This window comes from Gadus chalcogrammus, chromosome 21 (assembly GCF_026213295.1).
Source record: "Gadus chalcogrammus isolate NIFS_2021 chromosome 21, NIFS_Gcha_1.0, whole genome shotgun sequence".
Taxonomy (NCBI): domain Eukaryota; kingdom Metazoa; phylum Chordata; class Actinopteri; order Gadiformes; family Gadidae; genus Gadus; species Gadus chalcogrammus.
Genome location: NC_079432.1, coordinates 1,114,376 through 1,132,301, shown reverse-complemented (window position 1 = coordinate 1,132,301; position 17,926 = coordinate 1,114,376). Strand labels below are relative to the sequence as shown.

The following is a 17,926-nucleotide window of genomic DNA, read 5'->3' as shown; positions in this document are numbered from 1 at the left end:
CCGGATCTAATTTGATTAGCCCCGAATCTTTTTTGTTAAAAAAAGAAAAAAAATATTTATAATTTTTTTTTTTTTTTGCTGCATGCAGAGCCTGTGCTATATCCACACGTCGCACATGCCCCCATTTGTTAGGACTCTTGCGTAGCTTACTGCTGCTCAAGATTTTAAGCCATGTATTTATGAACTTTCATTGAAGAAAATATATCAGTTTTTTGTGGTCTGTAAATAGGCCAATCTATGAGGCTAAATAGCATGCCAATATTGATGACTGATTGTGTCAAGTGTCTAAGGATGAATGCTAACATGATTTGTTTCCAACTTTTGCCTTAAGTTACAATTTAGCTAACTAACTAGCTGCTGCCCTTTTCAATTCCAATGCTGGCTGTCATTTCATTACCAATGTTAAGTGTCATAAATAGTTAACACGGGTGCTGATTCATGATTCTCTAAAAAAGAAATACCCAAAACATGTGATATGTTTTCAATTTGCAGAAAGTTTTGAAAAATCCAGGATGCCTGAGAGCCTTACTGCATTATATTCCATAATAGTTATTTCTTTAGGAACACTGAATGTTGTCTTTTCCTTCACAGAAAAAAATATATTTCCACTATAAAATGATGCAGAAAAGGCACAGATAGATGAATAAAAATCCACCAGAATGCAGGAAATTAAGTGTTTGACGCTCAAACATTTCTGGGGGAGCACCCCCATACCCCCCCACCTGTAATTTGTCCCCCAAAATGTTGAAATGAAACCTAGCCTATATGACCCTGTACGCAGGTTGTATACAATATATCCATAGATATGTTGTTTTTACTTTTTGGATTAAAAAGAAAGCATGTCAGCAAACTCCATGTCGGCCCTTAGTATGATTATCATTTCATCATAGAGTGGTGAAAATGAGTTTGACACACCTGATATAGGTAATGTAAGGTCTGTCTCACTTGTATTAATTTTACTCTGAAATAACTTGAATGGAACTTTAGATGTCTGGGGATAAGCAGCAGTCAGGTAGCTATTCAAAGCTATAATTACCTGCCTATTTTGTTTATTTAGGTAAAGCATTATGAAAAAAAATGCATGCGCAATAAAGTATACAAAAAAATTGCCGCACGCGCACTGTCCTATTCCCTCTTGGGCTAAGCCCCGGATGTTTCAAAAACCTAGAAACGCCAATTTCAGACAGTACAGTATTAATATTATCCCTGATATATACAGTACATTTAGACAGTACATTAATAAAAAAAAAAGCTAGCATAATGTACTGTTATAAAGTATATACAGTACATTTAGACATTACAGTAATACTGTTGTACCTAGTTTATAAAGTGAATTTAGTAAGTACAGCATTACCATTATACCTGGTAGTACATTTAGACAGTAGTTAGTCGTAGACAAAGTTCTGTTTTCCTGTCTATATAGTTAGGTATATTGTGAACTTTTTTAGGTACCAATCATGAAAAGAAACCGGATAACATTTCTACGTTTATCTCTGCTTAGAGAAGATTGATCTGGTGGTCTTTTGACGGTCTTTGTACTTTGCATAGGGTTTCTACATCGGTACGTCATATAGCATGACAGCCTCCAGTTCAGAAGTATTGGAGCAAAGGAATGTGGTTGGTCCTTAAGGTTTGTTATGATTATGCAGTGGGGAAACATTTTTGTGTTGTAACAGCCCCAGGGTGTCTCATGGGATCTGGCAAAGCAACGTTTTCAAAAGCCAATAGGTTGAGGTATAGATAGGTTTATTCAGGATTTGACTTTACTTCAACCCTCTCGAGGAATCATGCGAAGGCGGACTAAGGTCCACAACAGATCACATGTGGCCTCTGGTGGTCAGGCCCCGTGCGGACTAAGGTCCACAACAGATCCCATGTGGCCTCTGGTGGTCCGGCCCCGTGCAGACCGTCCACTGAGCACGGCCACGGCCGGTCTCCTTTAGCTGTGCTCATCGTGGTCCCTTCTGCACCAGGCCGGGTTACAGATGTCAGCTGTTGGGTGGACAGCTGTTGGTGGGGGAGGGGCTGCTAGCTGTGCTAAACTAAACAGGCACTAGGCTAGCATCCACAAGGCTAGGAGGCGCTAAGCTAGCTGCGTGTTATGTAACGGGAGTGCATTAGAGGAATGGAGGTAGATGATAGGAAACACACCAACCACTACCAGCTCCTGAAGATGAACGGGTGTGTGTGCGTGTTATTTACGATGACATATTACATACCAGCCAATATCCATCTATATATATGGAGCTGTGGGGAAGGTTTTGCCTCCCTGCTCTCCTCACCTCTCCTTTCCTCTCTCCTCTCCTCCTCTTCCCTACTCTCTCCTCCCCTCCCCTCTCTCTCCTCTCTCCCCCTGCTCTCCTCACCTCCTTTCCTCTCTTCTCCTCTCCTCGCTCTCTTCTCCTTCCCTCCCCCCTCCTCCCCTCTATACCCTCTCTCTCCCCCCTCCCTCCCCTTCTCTCCTCCCCTCTCCTCTCCTCTCTCTCCCCCCTCCCTCCCCTTCTCTCCTCCCCTCCCCTCTCCCCTCTCCTCTCCCCTCTCCTCTCTCTCTCCCCTCCCCTCTCCTCCCCTCTCCCCTCCCCTCTCCTCTCTCTCTCCCCTCCCCTCTCCTCCCCTCTCCCCTCCCCTCCCCCCTCCCCTCCCCTGTGTGTCTTACAGTCGGACCAGGCAGTGCTGTTCAGACCCATTCGGAGTGGAGGAACAATGGGGTCTTTGTAGCCACCAGCTCCCCCCTGGCCGGCTCCGCTCTGCGCTCCGGGAGACGCGGTGCTGGACCATGACGCACTGGAGAGCCTTCTTGGTCTTCATGGTCCATAAGCCACTGAATCACAGCCATCATATTCCCGGAGGGCAGGAGGCTGACTCCTCCTCTCGAAGCCGCCCCCAGCAGTAGAAACGCCTCTGCAGGATTTATGGTTCATGTGTTCATGCAATGATTTAACTGTCATGTGTTCATGTATTGATTTATGTGTCATGTGTTCATGCATTGATCCAGCGGTGAGCTGCTCTTTAGCTGGATCTCACTGGACTGTACAAGGCTGCCGATGCAGGGTTGCAGGGTCCAGCGGGTATTAAACGATGGGTTGGGTCCCAAACTGGGTCGGATCTGGTAGGAGGTGGGCTGTAGCCTGACAACACGCAGAACACACCAAGAGCGTGTTCTGAGTGAGGCTGGTCGAGTCCCTCAAACACGTTGACATTGTTGTTCGGGTCCCGAGATGAAAAGGTTTAAGATGTCCTTCACACATCCTTGGATGAGAGCGAATCACTGGAGACTCCACGTGAATCCGCTTAGACATGACGAGAAGCAGATCAGACACGGACGGCTGAGGGTCAAAAGTTGGGTACTTTGGGGATCAAACCCACAACCTTCTACCAAGGATAGAATGGTATGTATGTTTATATACAGAGAGGCATATCTACACCAGTCAGCGCTGCCCAGATCACCGTGGGAACCAAAGAATCCCAAAGCTCCAAAGTATAAATATAGTGGCTTCACTTGTTGTTGTTTCCAGAAGTCAGTTCCCTCCCTTCCTCTCTCCCTCCCCCTTCCTCCCCTCTCTCCCCTCTCTCCCTCTCTTCTCATTCCTCCTTCATTTCTCCCGCCCACATCCCTGCTGATATGGTCCCACGTCCCTACGCAACGCAATTACCATGCAGACACTTCGACGCAGTCGTGAACCTTTATGGTTCTGAGTCGCTTTTTAGTAAGCGGACCAATCACAGCCCTCGCTGCTGCGTTGCGTTGACTGAAGGTTACAATTTTTGGGAGGCGCACGTCAAGCCCTGGCGGTGGACGCGAGGAGGTAAGGGGTCCGTAACCCCCTTGCGTTGAGGGAACGTGGGACCATAGTCAGCCCTTAACTCTTCCCCAGTCTCTGAGGGAGCCACAGCATGACGTCGTCACCCTGCAGAACCCCTCCCCCCCTAGGGTCTGGCTGTCCTACCACCACGCAGAGACTGTAGGCCAGGCACCTAGAATCCATCTAACACCAAGCCAAGTGGTGTTACTCCAAGCTAACGTCTAGCACCTAGATAGCACGAAGCTAACACTTAGCCTAGCACCTCACACCTAACTAACATCTGTAACATAGCTATCATCTAGCTGGCATTCTTTTTGTTGTGTACTCCAGCTGCTTGTTCTGTACCTGTTTGCTCTGTAGTTCAGCCACCAGACCTGTGGGAATACCTCGCTGGTCCTACCACCACGTTACCATGGGAACCAGGGATGGGCAGTCAGGGTTAGGATGGAAACTCCTCTCTCTCTCTCTCTCTCTCTCTCTCTCTCTCTCTCTCTCTCTCTCTCTCTCTCTCTCTCTCTCTCTCTCTCATAGTTAAGAGAGGCTCTTAACTTTGTCCAGTGCTCGGAGGCCCATCCTAGCTAGCTAGCTAGCTAGCGTCACTAATAGTTTTTGTTCGTTGGCCCAGCTGGTTCTGCAACTGGACAACACAATCATTCAGGCTTTAAGTAGTAGCTGCGTAGTTCTGCAGCTAGACAACAGAATAATCCCAGCTCTAAGTAGTGGCTACGTTGTTCTGCAGCTAGCCAACCGAATAATTCAGGCTCTAAGCAGCATCTGCGTAGTACTGCAGCTAGCCAACAGGGGGAGACATTCAGTTCTGACCATGTACAGTAGAGCTCTGACCATGCACAGTAGAGCTCTACTGTACATGGTCAGAGCTCTACTGTACATGGTCAGAGCTCTACTTTACAGGGTTAGTAGGGTTATACTTACCCTGTTAGTAAGTTCTACTTTCACAGTACTTTCCAGTTCCCAGAGGCCGTGTTGTGTCTGTTCTCATCCAAGGATCTCACGCGAAACAACAAGTCTTGAATCTGTTTACCCTCCACCACTTCCACGGTTGATGGAGGGCAGTTTCACCAGGGACCCGGTGATCAACACCTGTTCGTGTGGCCTTGGTCTGCAGGGTCCGGGTGCTGTTGTTATCAGCAGCAGGATTGTCCTCAGCAGAATGTTTCTACCGGCCACAATTAACCCCTGGATCTTCTTGTGAAATAAGAATACTTCTTCTTCTTCCTCTACTACCACTACTTTATAGTACTACTACTACTTCTAATTTAAACTATTACTACAACTACTTCTACTTTATACTACTACAACTACTCTATATTTCTACTTTTATTACTCCTGCTTTTGCTATTACAGGGTTACAGGCAAATGCATTTTGACATCCTCTCTTCTCTCTCCTACTTTCTCTCAGATCTTCTAGATCCTCTCCCTCTAATCTCCTCTCCCACTCCCTCCCCTCCTCCTCTCCCCTCTCTCTCCTCCTCTCCCACTCCCTCCCCGTGCTATATCTCTGTTCTCTTTGATCTAGTCTCCTCTCCTCCCTCCTCCTTCCCTCTCCTCTGTTAGCTCTCTTCTCCTCTCCCCTCTCCCCCTCTCCCCCCTCCTCCTCTCCCCTCTCTCCCCTCTCTCTCCTCTCTCTCCTCTGTTAGCTCTCTTCTCCTCTCCCCCCTCCTCCTCTCCCCTCTCTCCTCCTCTCTCCTCTTCTCTCCTCTCTCTCCTCTGTCAGTTCTTTTCTCCTCTCCCCTCTCCCCCCTCCTCCTCTCCCCTCTCTCTCCTCTCTCTCCTCTGTTAGCTCTCTTCTCCCCTCCCCTCTCCCCCCTCCTCCTCTCCCCTCTCCCCCCTCCTCCTCTCCCCTCTCTCTCCTCCTCTCCTCTTCTCTCCTCTCTCTCCTCTGTTAGCTCTCTTCTCCTCTCCCCCTCTCCCCCCTCCTCTCCCCTCTCTCTCCTCCTCTCTCCCCTCCTCCTCTCCTCTCTCTCTCCTCTTCTCTCCTCTCTCTCCTCTGTTAGCTCTCTTCTCCCCTCTCCCCCTCTCCCCCCCTCCCCCTCTCCCCTCTCTCTCTCCTCCTCTCTCCTCTCTCTCCTCTGTTAGCTCTCTTCTCCCCTCCCCCCTCTCTCCTCTTTTCTCCCCTGTCAAACGGCTAACATACTGTTGGTTCAGTTACGTATTGATTCTGGTCCGAGGTTTAACCCTCTGCACAGCAGTCAAAAAGCTGTGCAATGAAAAAACATGCGTGTACAATGTGTTGAAGCAGTAGTACAAACTAGACTAATCCTAGCAGTACAGTAGAATCACCCTAGAAGTAGTATAACTAGTTATCAAGACTAATCCTAGCAGTAGTAGCACTAGTTCACTAGAATAACCCTAGTACTAAACTAGACCTCACCTAGCAGTAATAGTACCAGTGAACTAGAATAACCTAGCAGTAAACTAGAACACAACTAGCAGTAGTAGTACTAGTTGACTAGAATAACCAGAGTATTAAACTAGACCACTCCTAGCAGTAGTAGTACTAGTTCACTAGAATAACCTAGTAGTAAACTAGACTAGGGCTGGGCGATATGGACAAAATCTTATATCACCATATGAGTAATTTTATATCACGATATGGATATATATCACGTTATGTTATTTTTGAAGTAAATTAAAATAATAAATGGCTTAAAATAACCATACTTCACATTTGATCAGTTTTTTCTTTTATTTTGAACTTGAATTTCCATGCTTACAAAGGAGTAAGTAGCGAACAATCTGTCATTAACTGCAGTGTCATATAGTGCAAACATCTTGTAAACATTGAACTGTTTTTTCAATACAATTTTTATTTATTTTTATTTTATTTTTTTCTCTCTCGGTATAAACGATATGGCCAAATCTCTCCCGGTAGACACTTTCATATCGTCCACGGTATGATATCGTCATATCGCCCAGCCCTAAACTAGACCACAGCTAGCAGTAGTACTAGTTGACTAGAATAACCTTGTAGTAAACTAGACCACAACTAGCAGTAGTAGTACTAGTTGACCAGAATAACCAGAGTATTAAACTAGACCACTCCTAGCAGTAGTAGTACTAGTTAACTAGAATAGCCTAGTAGTAAACTAGACCTCACCTAGCAGTAGTGGCACTAATAAACTGGAGCACTGCTCTCTCTAATGTTGAAGTGCAGCCTTGACCGATCTCATTCTCAAAAATCGACCAATAGGGAAACAGAACAGAAGGACGAGTACATTTCCTATCTATCAATATAGCTATTCTTCCTTCCCATTGGTCAAGAGTATCCCTGTTAGCCCTTGAAATCACTGAGTTGTGAACCCTGCAGCGTATCCCCGGTTTACAATGAGTTGTCTGTCTTCCAGCTTCTGCTCAAATCACTTCAAAGTTTATCATGGGAATGTTGGTATTTTAAAACTCTTGAAGTTCCAGCTTGTAATTACATTTCTGAAGGTAGTTTGTTGAAGCTGGTTTAAGTCTGGGTCCTCGCTCCCCAACCCTGTTCCCGTGCTCAGCAGGGGGTATCGTGTTCAGAAGTGGCTTACAGGCTCCTCTTTAAATAAGGCGCTTTTGAATATGAGGTTGAACCGTTTCCTGAGGACATTCCAAGTTTGCTTGTTTGTTTTTGTCTGCTGTGTGAAACACCCTCGGGTCTCTTGCAAGGCTTTATATAAATCAAATGTTTTATTAACATCATACCCTTTTTGTCATGGAAATATAAATCCTAAATATAATAACCCTAATCCTATATCCAAGGGGCCCTCACCAAGACTATAGGGGAGTCAGGGGCCCTACACCAAGGCTATAGGGGAGGGGCCCTACACCAAGACTATAGGGGAGGGGCCCTACACCAAGGCTATAGGTGAGGGGCCCTACACCAAGGCTATAGGGGAGGGGCCCTACACCAAGGCTATAGGGGAGGGGCCCTACACCAAGGCTATAGGGGAGGGGCCCTACACCAAGGCTATAGGGGAGGGGCCCTACACCAAGGCTATAGGGGAGGGGCCCTACACCAAGACTATAGGGGAGGGGCCCTACACCAAGGCTATAGGTGAGGGGCCCTACACCAAGACTATAGGGGAGGGGCCCTACACCAAGACTATAGGGGAGGGGCCCTACACCAAGACTATAGGGGAGTCAGGGGCCCTACACCAAGGCTATAGGTGAGGGGGCCTACACCAAGGCTATAGGTGAGGGGCCCTACACCAAGGCTATAGGGGAGGGGCCCTACACCAAGACTATAGGGGAGTCGAGGGCCCGACATCAAGGCTATAGGTGAGTCGAGGGCCCTACACCAAGGCTATAGGGGAGGGGCCCTACACCAAGGCTATAGGGGAGGGGCCTACACCAAGGCTATAGGGGAGGGGCCCTACACCAAGACTATAGGTGAGGGGCCCTCAGCAAGGCTATAGGGGAGGGGCCCTACACCAAGGCTATAGGGGAGGGGCCCTCACCAAGGCTATAGGGGAGTCGAGGGCCTGACATCAAGGCTATAGGTGAGTCCAGGGCCCTACACCAAGGCTGCTCAGGGAGGGGCCCTACACCAAGGCTATAGGGGAGGGGCCCTACACCAAGGCTATAGGGGAGGGGCCCTACACCAAGGCTATAGGTGAGTCGAGGGCCCTACACCAAGGCTATAGGTGAGTCGAGGGCCCTACACCAAGGCTATAGGTGAGTCGAGGGCCCTACACCAAGGCTATAGGTGAGGGGCCCTACACCAAGGCTATAGGGGAGGGGCCTACACCAAGGCTATAGGGGAGGGGCCCTACACCAAGGCTATAGGTGAGTCGAGGGCCTGACATTAAGGCCTTCTCGACTGACAGCGATGCCAACAGCACCTCCTCAATTACAGGGAAAAGCAGCAGGTCATGTGACCCAGACGTGTGTGTGTAACCCAGTCCTAATTTGGTCGTTCCCTCCAGCTTCAGAGGCTCCTAGCCACACGGACCCACCAAAATAATAACCAGTGAACCGTAGCTGCGGGACGCGACTTCCTAGAAGAGATGCTTCCCACCAGCCAGACGTGAGGGCGCTGTGAGACGAGCCCTCCAGGGCCTGTGGACGGACAAAGGCGTCCTTTGACGCAGCGGAACACTAAACGCTTGATTTATTCACTGGAGTAGATCGTCTTTTCACACTTTAATTTCTCTTCCTGTTTGGCTCCTGGGAATTTGTTAAAGTGGGTATGTGGGGGTGCATGTGGGTGTATCAATATGTTGCAGTATCTCTGAGGGGTTCTGCTTGTATGTGTGTGTATTATGCAGTTGTCTGATATGGGTTTTCTGCAGTGTGCATTCTGCAGTGTTTACATTGTTTGTGTCATATGCACTGTGTCAAATGTGTGTGTATACTGCAGTGTGTCTGGTGTGTGTGTATAGGCGGTGTGTACGTGTGTGTATTAGGCAGTGTGTACATGTGTGTACTGGTCTTCAGGCGTGACAAACCATCTTCTCCGGTGCATACCAGTGCAGACATGACGAGCATGAGGCCCAGAGTCACTGAAGCCGTGCTCGTTTCATGACCTTGTTATCCATTTTGTTCCTCGCTGTTCCTGAGGTAAAAGATTATCTCAAATGGTTTGTATAATAATAATAACTTTAAGAAGAGTGCCTTGGTCAGACTATCTTTTTAAAAACGATGGTTTATGTAATAGTTCCAATTGAGACCGGGATCGGAACATTTAAAGTGCAATAATTGCATGAAACGAGAGTATAGTCTGAAGTCTGAAAGTTTAATAACATTAAAGGTAATGAATTTCGTTGCATGGAGGCCAACTTTAATACTTATTTGTCCTCGAAGCACACAAAGTCGGATCAAATCCCCTCTATTTACCCCTGAGGGACATTCCACAGAAACCTGATTCATAATTGCAGATGCAACCACATTAAAGACCACTGGGGCCGAGGCCTTCTCTGGGTTGACAGGGCCTTCTCTGGGTTGACAGGGCCTACTCTGGGTTGACAGGGCCTTCTCTGGGTTGGCAGGGCCTTCTCTGGGTTGGCAGGGCCTTCTCTGGGTTGGCAGGGCCTTCTCTGGGTTGGCAGGGCCTTCTCTGGGTTGACAGGGCCTTCTCTGGGTTGACAGGGCCTTCTCTGGGTTGGCAGGGCCTTCTCTGGGTTGGCAGGGCCTTCTCTGGGTTGACAGGGCCTTCTCTGGGTTGACAGGGCCTTCTCTGGGTTGGCAGGGCCTTCTCTGGGTTGGCAGGGCCTTCTCTGGGTTGACAGGGCCTTCTCTGGGTTGACAGGGCCTTCTCTGGGTTGGCATGGCCTTCTCTGGGTTGGCAGGGCCTTCTCTGGGTTGGCAGGGCCTTCTCTGGGTTGGCAGGGCCTTCTCTGGGTTGGCAGGGCCTTCTCTGGGTTGACAGGGCCTTCTCTGGGTTGACAGGGCCTTCTCTGGGTTGACAGGGCCTTCTCTGGGTTGGCAGGGCCTTCTCTGGGTTGGCAGGGCCTTCTCTGGGTTGGCAGGGCCTTCTCTGGGTTGGCAGGGCCTTCTCTGGGTTGACAGGGCCTTCTCTGGGTTGACAGGGCCTTCTCTGGGTTGGCAGGGCCTTCTCTGGGTTGGCAGGGCCTTCTCTGGGTTGGCAGGGCCTTCTCTGGGTTGACAGGGCCTTCTCTGGGTTGACAGGGCCTTCTCTGGGTTGACAGGGCCTTCTCTGGGTTGGCAGGGCCTTCTCTGGGTTGGCAGGGCCTTCTCTGGGTTGGCAGGGCCTTCTCTGGGTTTGCAGGGCCTTCTCTGGGTTTGCAGGGCCTTCTCTGGGTTGACAGGGCCTTCTCTGGGTTGGCAGGGCCTTCTCTGGGTTGGCAGGGCCTTCTCTGGGTTGGCAGGGCCTTCTCTGGGTTGACAGGGCCTTCTCTGGGTTGACAGGGCCTTCTCTGGGTTGACAGGGCCTTCTCTGGGTTGACAGGGCCTTCTCTGGGTTGGCAGGGCCTTCTCTGGGTTGACAGGGCCTTCTCTGGGTTGACAGGGCCTTCTCTGGGTTGGCAGGGCCTTCTCTGGGTTTGCAGGGCCTTCTCTGGGTTGACAGGGCCTTCTCTGGGTTGACAGGGCCTTCTCTGGGTTGGCAGGGCCTTCTCTGGGTTTGCAGGGCCTTCTCTGGGTTTGCAGGGCCTTCTCTGGGTTTGCAGGGCCTTCTCTGGGTTGACAGGGCCTTCTCTGGGTTGACAGGGCCTTCTCTGGGTTGGCAGGGCCTTCTCTGGGTTGGCAGGGCCTTCTCTGGGTTGACAGGGCCTTCTCTGGGTTGACAGGGCCTTCTCTGGGTTGACAGGGCCTTCTCTGGGTTGACAGGGCCTTCTCTGGGTTGGCAGGGCCTTCTCTGGGTTGACAGGGCCTTCTCTGGGTTGACAGGGCCTTCTCTGGGTTGGCAGGGCCTTCTCTGGGTTTGCAGGGCCTTCTCTGGGTTGACAGGGCCTTCTCTGGGTTGGCAGGGCCTTCTCTGGGTTGGCAGGGCCTTCTCTGGGTTTGCAGGGCCTTCTCTGGGTTTGCAGGGCCTTCTCTGGGTTTGCAGGGCCTTCTCTGGGTTTGCAGGGCCTTCTCTGGGTTGGCAGGGCCTTCTCTGGGTTTGCAGGGCCTTCTCTGGGTTGGCAGGGCCTTCTCTGGGTTTGCAGGGCCTTCTCAGCGGCCCTCTCTGAGGAACGCTCTCCGTGCCCTCCTCTCCCCGGCGAGCCGCCACCTCCGTCCTCGCAGGCCCGCAGAAGGCTGCCCCTCGACATCGTCTTCATCAGTTCACCTCCTTCCCTTCACTCCTCTCCCTCCATCTCGTGACTCCTCTCGTACCTAACTACCTCTTCAATCTTTATATGCATTACCATGTGAATCCAGTTAATGTGTTATTATGATAACGCAGAGTTCAGCTCAGACACAGCTCACTGCACCCATCCAGATCTCAACACCAGCTCCTCTCCATCGAAGAAACATTCACATCATTTATATAATATATCATGAGAACAATAATCGTCCATTTTTAGAAAAGCACTTTTCAAACCAGCTTTCACACATGATGCAACGTCTTTTCCTGCAATGTTCTTGAACATTCCCTGCAAGGGAACATGTGTGCATGTGAGCAGGGATCGATATTTCGGGAAATAGGCACCGCCGATTTTCCGTCTCAAGAACCACATCAGGGACACTGTCGTTACGGATGTACCGCCATCGTACGGGACATATACGTCTGGAAACACATCAGGGACACTGTCGTTACGGATGTACCGCCATCGTACGGGACACATCAGGGACACTGTCGGTACGGATGTACCGCCATCGTACGGGACATATACGTCTGGAAACACATTAGGGACACTGTCGTTACGGATGTACCGCCATCGTACGTGACACATTAGGGACACTGTCGTTACGGATGTACCGCCATCGTACGTGACATGTACTTCTGGAAACACATTAGGGACAAACGAGGGAGCTTCTAAGGGAGTACGTGTTGCAATAGCGCCATCTGCTGGGGGGTCTAATCCAGCATCGCTATGTGACAGGCTGTAAGACAAGACAGAAAAGTTCCAGAATGTACGAGCGAGAGAACAGGGAAATCACAAACGCCCTCAGATGCTCCAGTCTGAAGTCTCCAGGTGGGTTCATGTCTCTCTCTCCCCCCCCCCCCCCCAAGATTTAAACCAGTAGAAATAGATCAATTCTCTAGCATTCTGTTTCAATCTGTTCTACTGGTTGGAGACCAGTAGCTTCAGGGAGACCAGTAGCTTCAGGGAGACCAGTAGCTTTAGGGAGGAGACCAGTAGCTTCAGGGAGGAGACCAGAAGCCTCACACACACACACACACACACACACACACACACACACACACACACACACACACACACACACACACACACACACACACACTAGGGCTGCACAATATATCTAATTTTTATTGCGATGACGATATTGGCGTCCCACGATGACACGTAGTGTTCTCGCGATTTTTTTTTAAAGGGGACCTATTATGCTTTTTCGACTTGTATGACCTATAAACGTTGTTATAATGATTGATAGTCATGTTTAACCATACTAAAGTGTCAAATAATGACGTACATGCATTTCGACGTATTCCCTGCTGACAGTCTGGGGTGGCTGTGCAGAGCGCTAAACACTCGGGACAACGTTTGCGATTCACTTGTTCACATTTCCGGGAAATCATCTACGTAGAGGCACTCCTGCCACGCCCCCATATGCCTGGTCAAATCTGCCCGCGCGCGCGCTTCAAGGAAGGTAACCAATCACCACGGAGTTGGGCTGGCAGGAGGGGGGCGAGGGGGCGGAGAAAGACAAAACCGAGCGTTGACAGAGAATGCTGAAAGCGCCCAGATGAGAGGAAGAGTTTCCCGAAAATCTACATCGTTTTTTGTGTATGGTTAAACATGACTATCAATCATTACAACAATGTTTATAGGTCATAAAATTCAAAAAAGCATAATAGGTCGCCTTTAAGTAATGCATCTGCAAAAAAAAGAAAACCAAAAAAGAAACTAGCCCCGCCCATGCAGTATACGCTCTACCTCTGCTGCAAAGCAAACCAAGCGCTCCCTGTACACCTGTCTGCGACTGCGTGAGTCCATCCTACACGCAGCGGCGACGCCTGAAAAGGGGGGGGGGGCTTGGCCGGGCGGCTATTTGCTTCTGAGCACAGTGTGTGGCTCCTACCACTATGGGGTGGTAGAAATTTGAAAGATCTTTTTTTCAATGAATAATCGTGGTAAATAATCGTGATATCAATATTGATCAAAATAATCGTGATAATCCTTTTGGCAATAATCGTGCAGCCCTAACACACACACACTGTATAGTGAAGCTCCCCTTTCCTCACCAGCCTACCTAGCGTCCGGCGTCCGCCCAGCGGTGCTGTCACTCGGTATCCAACATTGAGCCATGACCGAGGACACCTAGTGGGAGAAAGTGGAATTTAAATCGCAATTTTTCTTATTTCTCTCTATTTCCATATAGATATTTCCATATCATGCATCAACATTTTAAATGTTTTTTTGTATCTTTGCAACATGGGCTTACAAATTTGAATGACATATGTCCCATCTTAAAACACCATTTTCAGAAACTCATATTTGCACTGTAAGAAATGTAAAAAACGAGAATATATGAGACTGTTGAAACCATCCAAATCAATACCTTTAAGACATGTACAGCTATGCAAAACCATGTGAAGGCGATGCATTCAGCAACAACACCACTTGCAATAATATTTTAAAGATTTTCTCTTTTTTCTATTACTCACAACATAGGTTTAAAATCTATTAAATTATCCCATTTCAGAACACTGCTTTCTGTAACTAATTTTAACATATCTGCACTGGGAGGAAATGCCCGAAATAGAATAAAGTGCAAAAAAATATCGGTAGTAATGATTATGCTGCCGCATTGTGCGGTGAATTTTTTTAATAATAAAACATTTTTTCTTTTTTTTTTCTTTAAGTGTGCCAATGATTATGCTGGCCCGTGCCAGTGTTGGCACGCGTGCCTAGGGTTGCCGACCCCTGGTGTAGACTGACCCGTCTTGTTTTTAGTTTTCGACTCCACTGAACTCTTCGGGGTCCTGCTGCTGTAGTGTTTGCTTAGTGCTCGTGATGGCAGCCATGTTGGCTTCTACTCTCATTGATGTCTCTTCTCCCAGCAGCGGTTCATCTACTCTCATTGATGTCTCTTTTCCCAGCAGCGGTTCATCTACTCTCATTGATGTCTCTTTTCCCAGCAGCGGTTCATCTACTCTCACTGATGTCTCTTCTCCCAGCAGCGGTTCATCTACTCTCATTGATGTCTCTTCTCCCAGCAGCGGTTCATCTACTCTCATTGATGTCTCTTCTCCCAGCAGCGGTTCATCTACTCTCATTGATGTCTCTTCTCCCAGCAGCGGTTCATCTACTCTCATTGATGTCTCTTCTCCCAGCAGCGGTTCATCTACTCTCATTGATGTCTCTTCTCCCAGCAGCGGTTCATCTACTCTCATTGATGTCTCTTCTCCCAGCAGCGGTTCATCTACTCTCATTGATGTCTCTTCTCCCAGCAGCGGTTCATCTACTCTCATTGATGTCTCTTCTCCCAGCAGCGGTTCATCTACTCTCATTGATGTCTCTTCTCCCAGCAGCGGTTCATCTACTCTCATTGATGTCTCTTCTCCCAGCAGCGGTTCATCCACTCTCATTGATGTCTCTTCTCCCAGCAGCGGTTCATCCACTCTCATTGATGTCTCTTCTCCCAGCAGCGGTTCATCTACTCTCATTGATGTCTCTTCTCCCAGCAGCGGTTCATCCACTCTCATTGATGTCTCTTCTCCCAGCAGCGGTTCATCCACTCTCATTGATGTCTCTTCTCCCAGCAGCGGTTCACCACTTCCCCTGATTACGATGAACTCAGCTTGTTCCGTGTTTTTACCTGTGGACACCTCACACGTCAATGCCCCCTTGACTGTTTGATTCGAAGAATATGAGTAAAGTTTCCTCTCTAGTAAGTAAGTAAGTAAAATTTATTTATAAAAGCACATTTATAACCGTTTGCACTGACCAAAGTGCTGTACATAATACATTTATTAGGCAAAGATGAAGGCAAAATAACATTAGAATAAAATACAAATAAAAGACATGAAACCGGACATCCACACACAACAAAGGCAGTAGTGCAGAGGTCAGATAGTTAATGGGGAGGGAAGGCAAGGTTGTACAGATGGGTTTTGAGCCTTGATTTAAAGGCATAAATGGAGGGGGCATCACGTATGTCGGGTGGCAGTTGGTTCCACGAGCGCGGAGCAGCTACAGCGAAGGCCCGGTCACCTTTTAGTTTGAGTCTGGAGCGGGGGGTGTGGAGAAGACTCTCTGTCTTAGGAACGTAGGAGTGGCACTTAATGCTTTCAATTTCAATTTTTCCCATGTATTTCCTCCAATAATATTACTTGATGCATTCAATCAGCATTTTTACATTTTACTCCCCCAACACAAAAGTTAAGTCTCTCTGGCATGTGGATTTCTTCAATGGCAAATGCAAAGTCCTCACGTTCATCAACATTGTTCATATTTTGCTTCGGTTTCCCGCCTTTAGTGCGGCATATTTTTGCAAAGTGATCTTTTCCTTGGCACTTGTGACACATTTGTCCTCGTGCAGGGCATTTCGGATCAAGGCCAATATGATCAGTATTCCCACATCTGTAGCATTTCCCATAATTGTTATTGTCTCTGTTCGGTTTACCTTTTGCGTTCCCATATCCATGCTTTCCCTTTTTATCTTTAAGATAAAAAGGGAAACCAATTCGGTTAACAACGTCTCTGAAAGGTCTAGCCGACGCACATGACATGTCCGCCATTTGTTCATCGATGCTCTCACAACGGGCAGCTATTTCCAGTGTAGATGCAAGCGTCAATCCACGACCCTCTTCTAAAAGTTTCCGTCTCACATAGTCCGACGTTCCTTTGCTTACTATCGCATCCCTTATCTGATTGTCAGAATCTACCCCGTAACCACAGCCTCTCACAGCTTGTGTCAGACATGTAGCAAACTGCTGTACCATCTCACCTGGCCTCTGGTGCAGCTTTTGAAATGCGTGCCTCGCCAGCGCTGTGACTTGGGGTACAAAGAATGCATTCAACGCCTCCACTGCCTCGTAGTATTGGGTTGCCTTACCGTGTCCGGAAGAGTTGATAAGATGTCCTGTACGTCTGGTCCAGCCAGATGAAGTAGCAGAGCACGTCTCCTTTGCCTCGTAGCATCAGGTGAATCCGCGGCTACGATAAGCCCTTTGCCGTCAGCATACAGCTGCAACGACGTCGGCCATCGCTTCCATCTGGAACCTAGCGGGGACGGTTATCAATTAATGTTTAATTTCTGGGACTTACCAAAGCCATCCTGGAATTTTCCCAGAGACAGGAGGTCAAACGATTGTTTCCGTCTTTCCTCCATAGCTTTACAATCACAAGTATTTAGAATTTATGTAACACGATAAATATCTTGTTATAACAAGACAAGATGTCGTCGTCTCCCTCCCCCTCCACCGAAAACTTTCTCCGCTCCCAGACCCGTAAAGATAACACATGTATCATCTTATTTCGACATTCATCAGAAGTGTGCACATATTTACGTGCTAACAGGTCAAAAGGCGCAATGATAAACATATTTGTAAGATAATTGCGCAGTTAAACACATGTTTTAAAGAAAATACTCACCATCCGCCAGAAACTGATTGGTGCGCACGCACCAATCAGTGGTTCTGCATGCGCAGAACCACTAGGTAGCAGAATTTGATGGGTAGCAGAAAATGGCAGAACACCGGCTCGGTGTAGCATGCAAAATGCTGAATCCCGGATTTCTCCATACTAACTAACGAAACTGTAGTTTACAACTAGCTAATGCCAATTAATCATCGTCGCCATTGTTATATCTCTACTTTACTTCTGAATTAAACAGAGATTGCAGAAATTAATCTAAATAATATGGACCACACATAGACACGTCCGTTGCTTGCTGGGTGCGTAATTTAATTGAAAAACAACTTCCTCTGCCCACCCATGATACCTACGAACATTCTGATAGGGCGTGTTCCTCATGGACAAGACAATATCCAGTTCCTAACGTCCGTCACGCATGCGAACAGATAGACGGAGACTTGACTGACATTCATTTTATTTCAAATAGTTTGTCGGTTTTCAACCAAAGTAGTAACTCAAAAGATTTATTTGTTACTGATAAAATGTGGTAAGAAACAACTGAGTAGGCCTATCTATCAGTTTTCCTTCAACTTGAGGCTTCAAAAGGAGTCGATATATAGGATTAGATATGTTCGCTGTTGAACCACAGAAAGCATTTCAGATGGCCTACATGGAACAGATCGACTAGAATATAGAATTTCTCATTGATAAACCTTTGTCTTTTAATGCTCGCTGTTGTCCCCCCGAATATGTAGTGGTAAATATAACTCTTATTTAAGTATTTAAAGTCGCCATCTCTACCATTGCTTCCGGTTGTAGCTTAAAATGACCTGGAAATATAAATAGTCAATGCTGATGGACAGGGATGTAAATGATTAATTAATTCAGGTCCTATCACTGATCTATTCTTCATATTGAAAAAGGCTGGACATTTATTTTATTGTAATAAAATACCTAGCTCTTCTAATTTTAACCTTG

At 47.8% G+C, this 17,926-nt stretch overlaps 1 long non-coding RNA gene across 2 annotated transcripts; it reads right to left on the bottom strand.

Annotated features, from left to right (window-relative positions):
- Positions 1-11,361: 11,361 nt before the first annotated feature.
- Positions 11,362-17,427, bottom strand: LOC130374745 (uncharacterized). 2 transcript variants are annotated; one of them, XR_008893670.1, is made up of 4 exons: positions 16,967-17,427; positions 16,428-16,594; positions 13,620-13,687; positions 11,362-12,287 (listed from the first exon to the last, which is right to left on the bottom strand). It is a non-coding gene; the product is annotated as an uncharacterized LOC130374745 (long non-coding RNA). The 2 variants fall into 2 exon arrangements; XR_008893669.1 differs by having other exon boundaries at positions 11,362-12,078.
- Between the last annotated feature and the right edge of the window lie 499 nt (positions 17,428-17,926).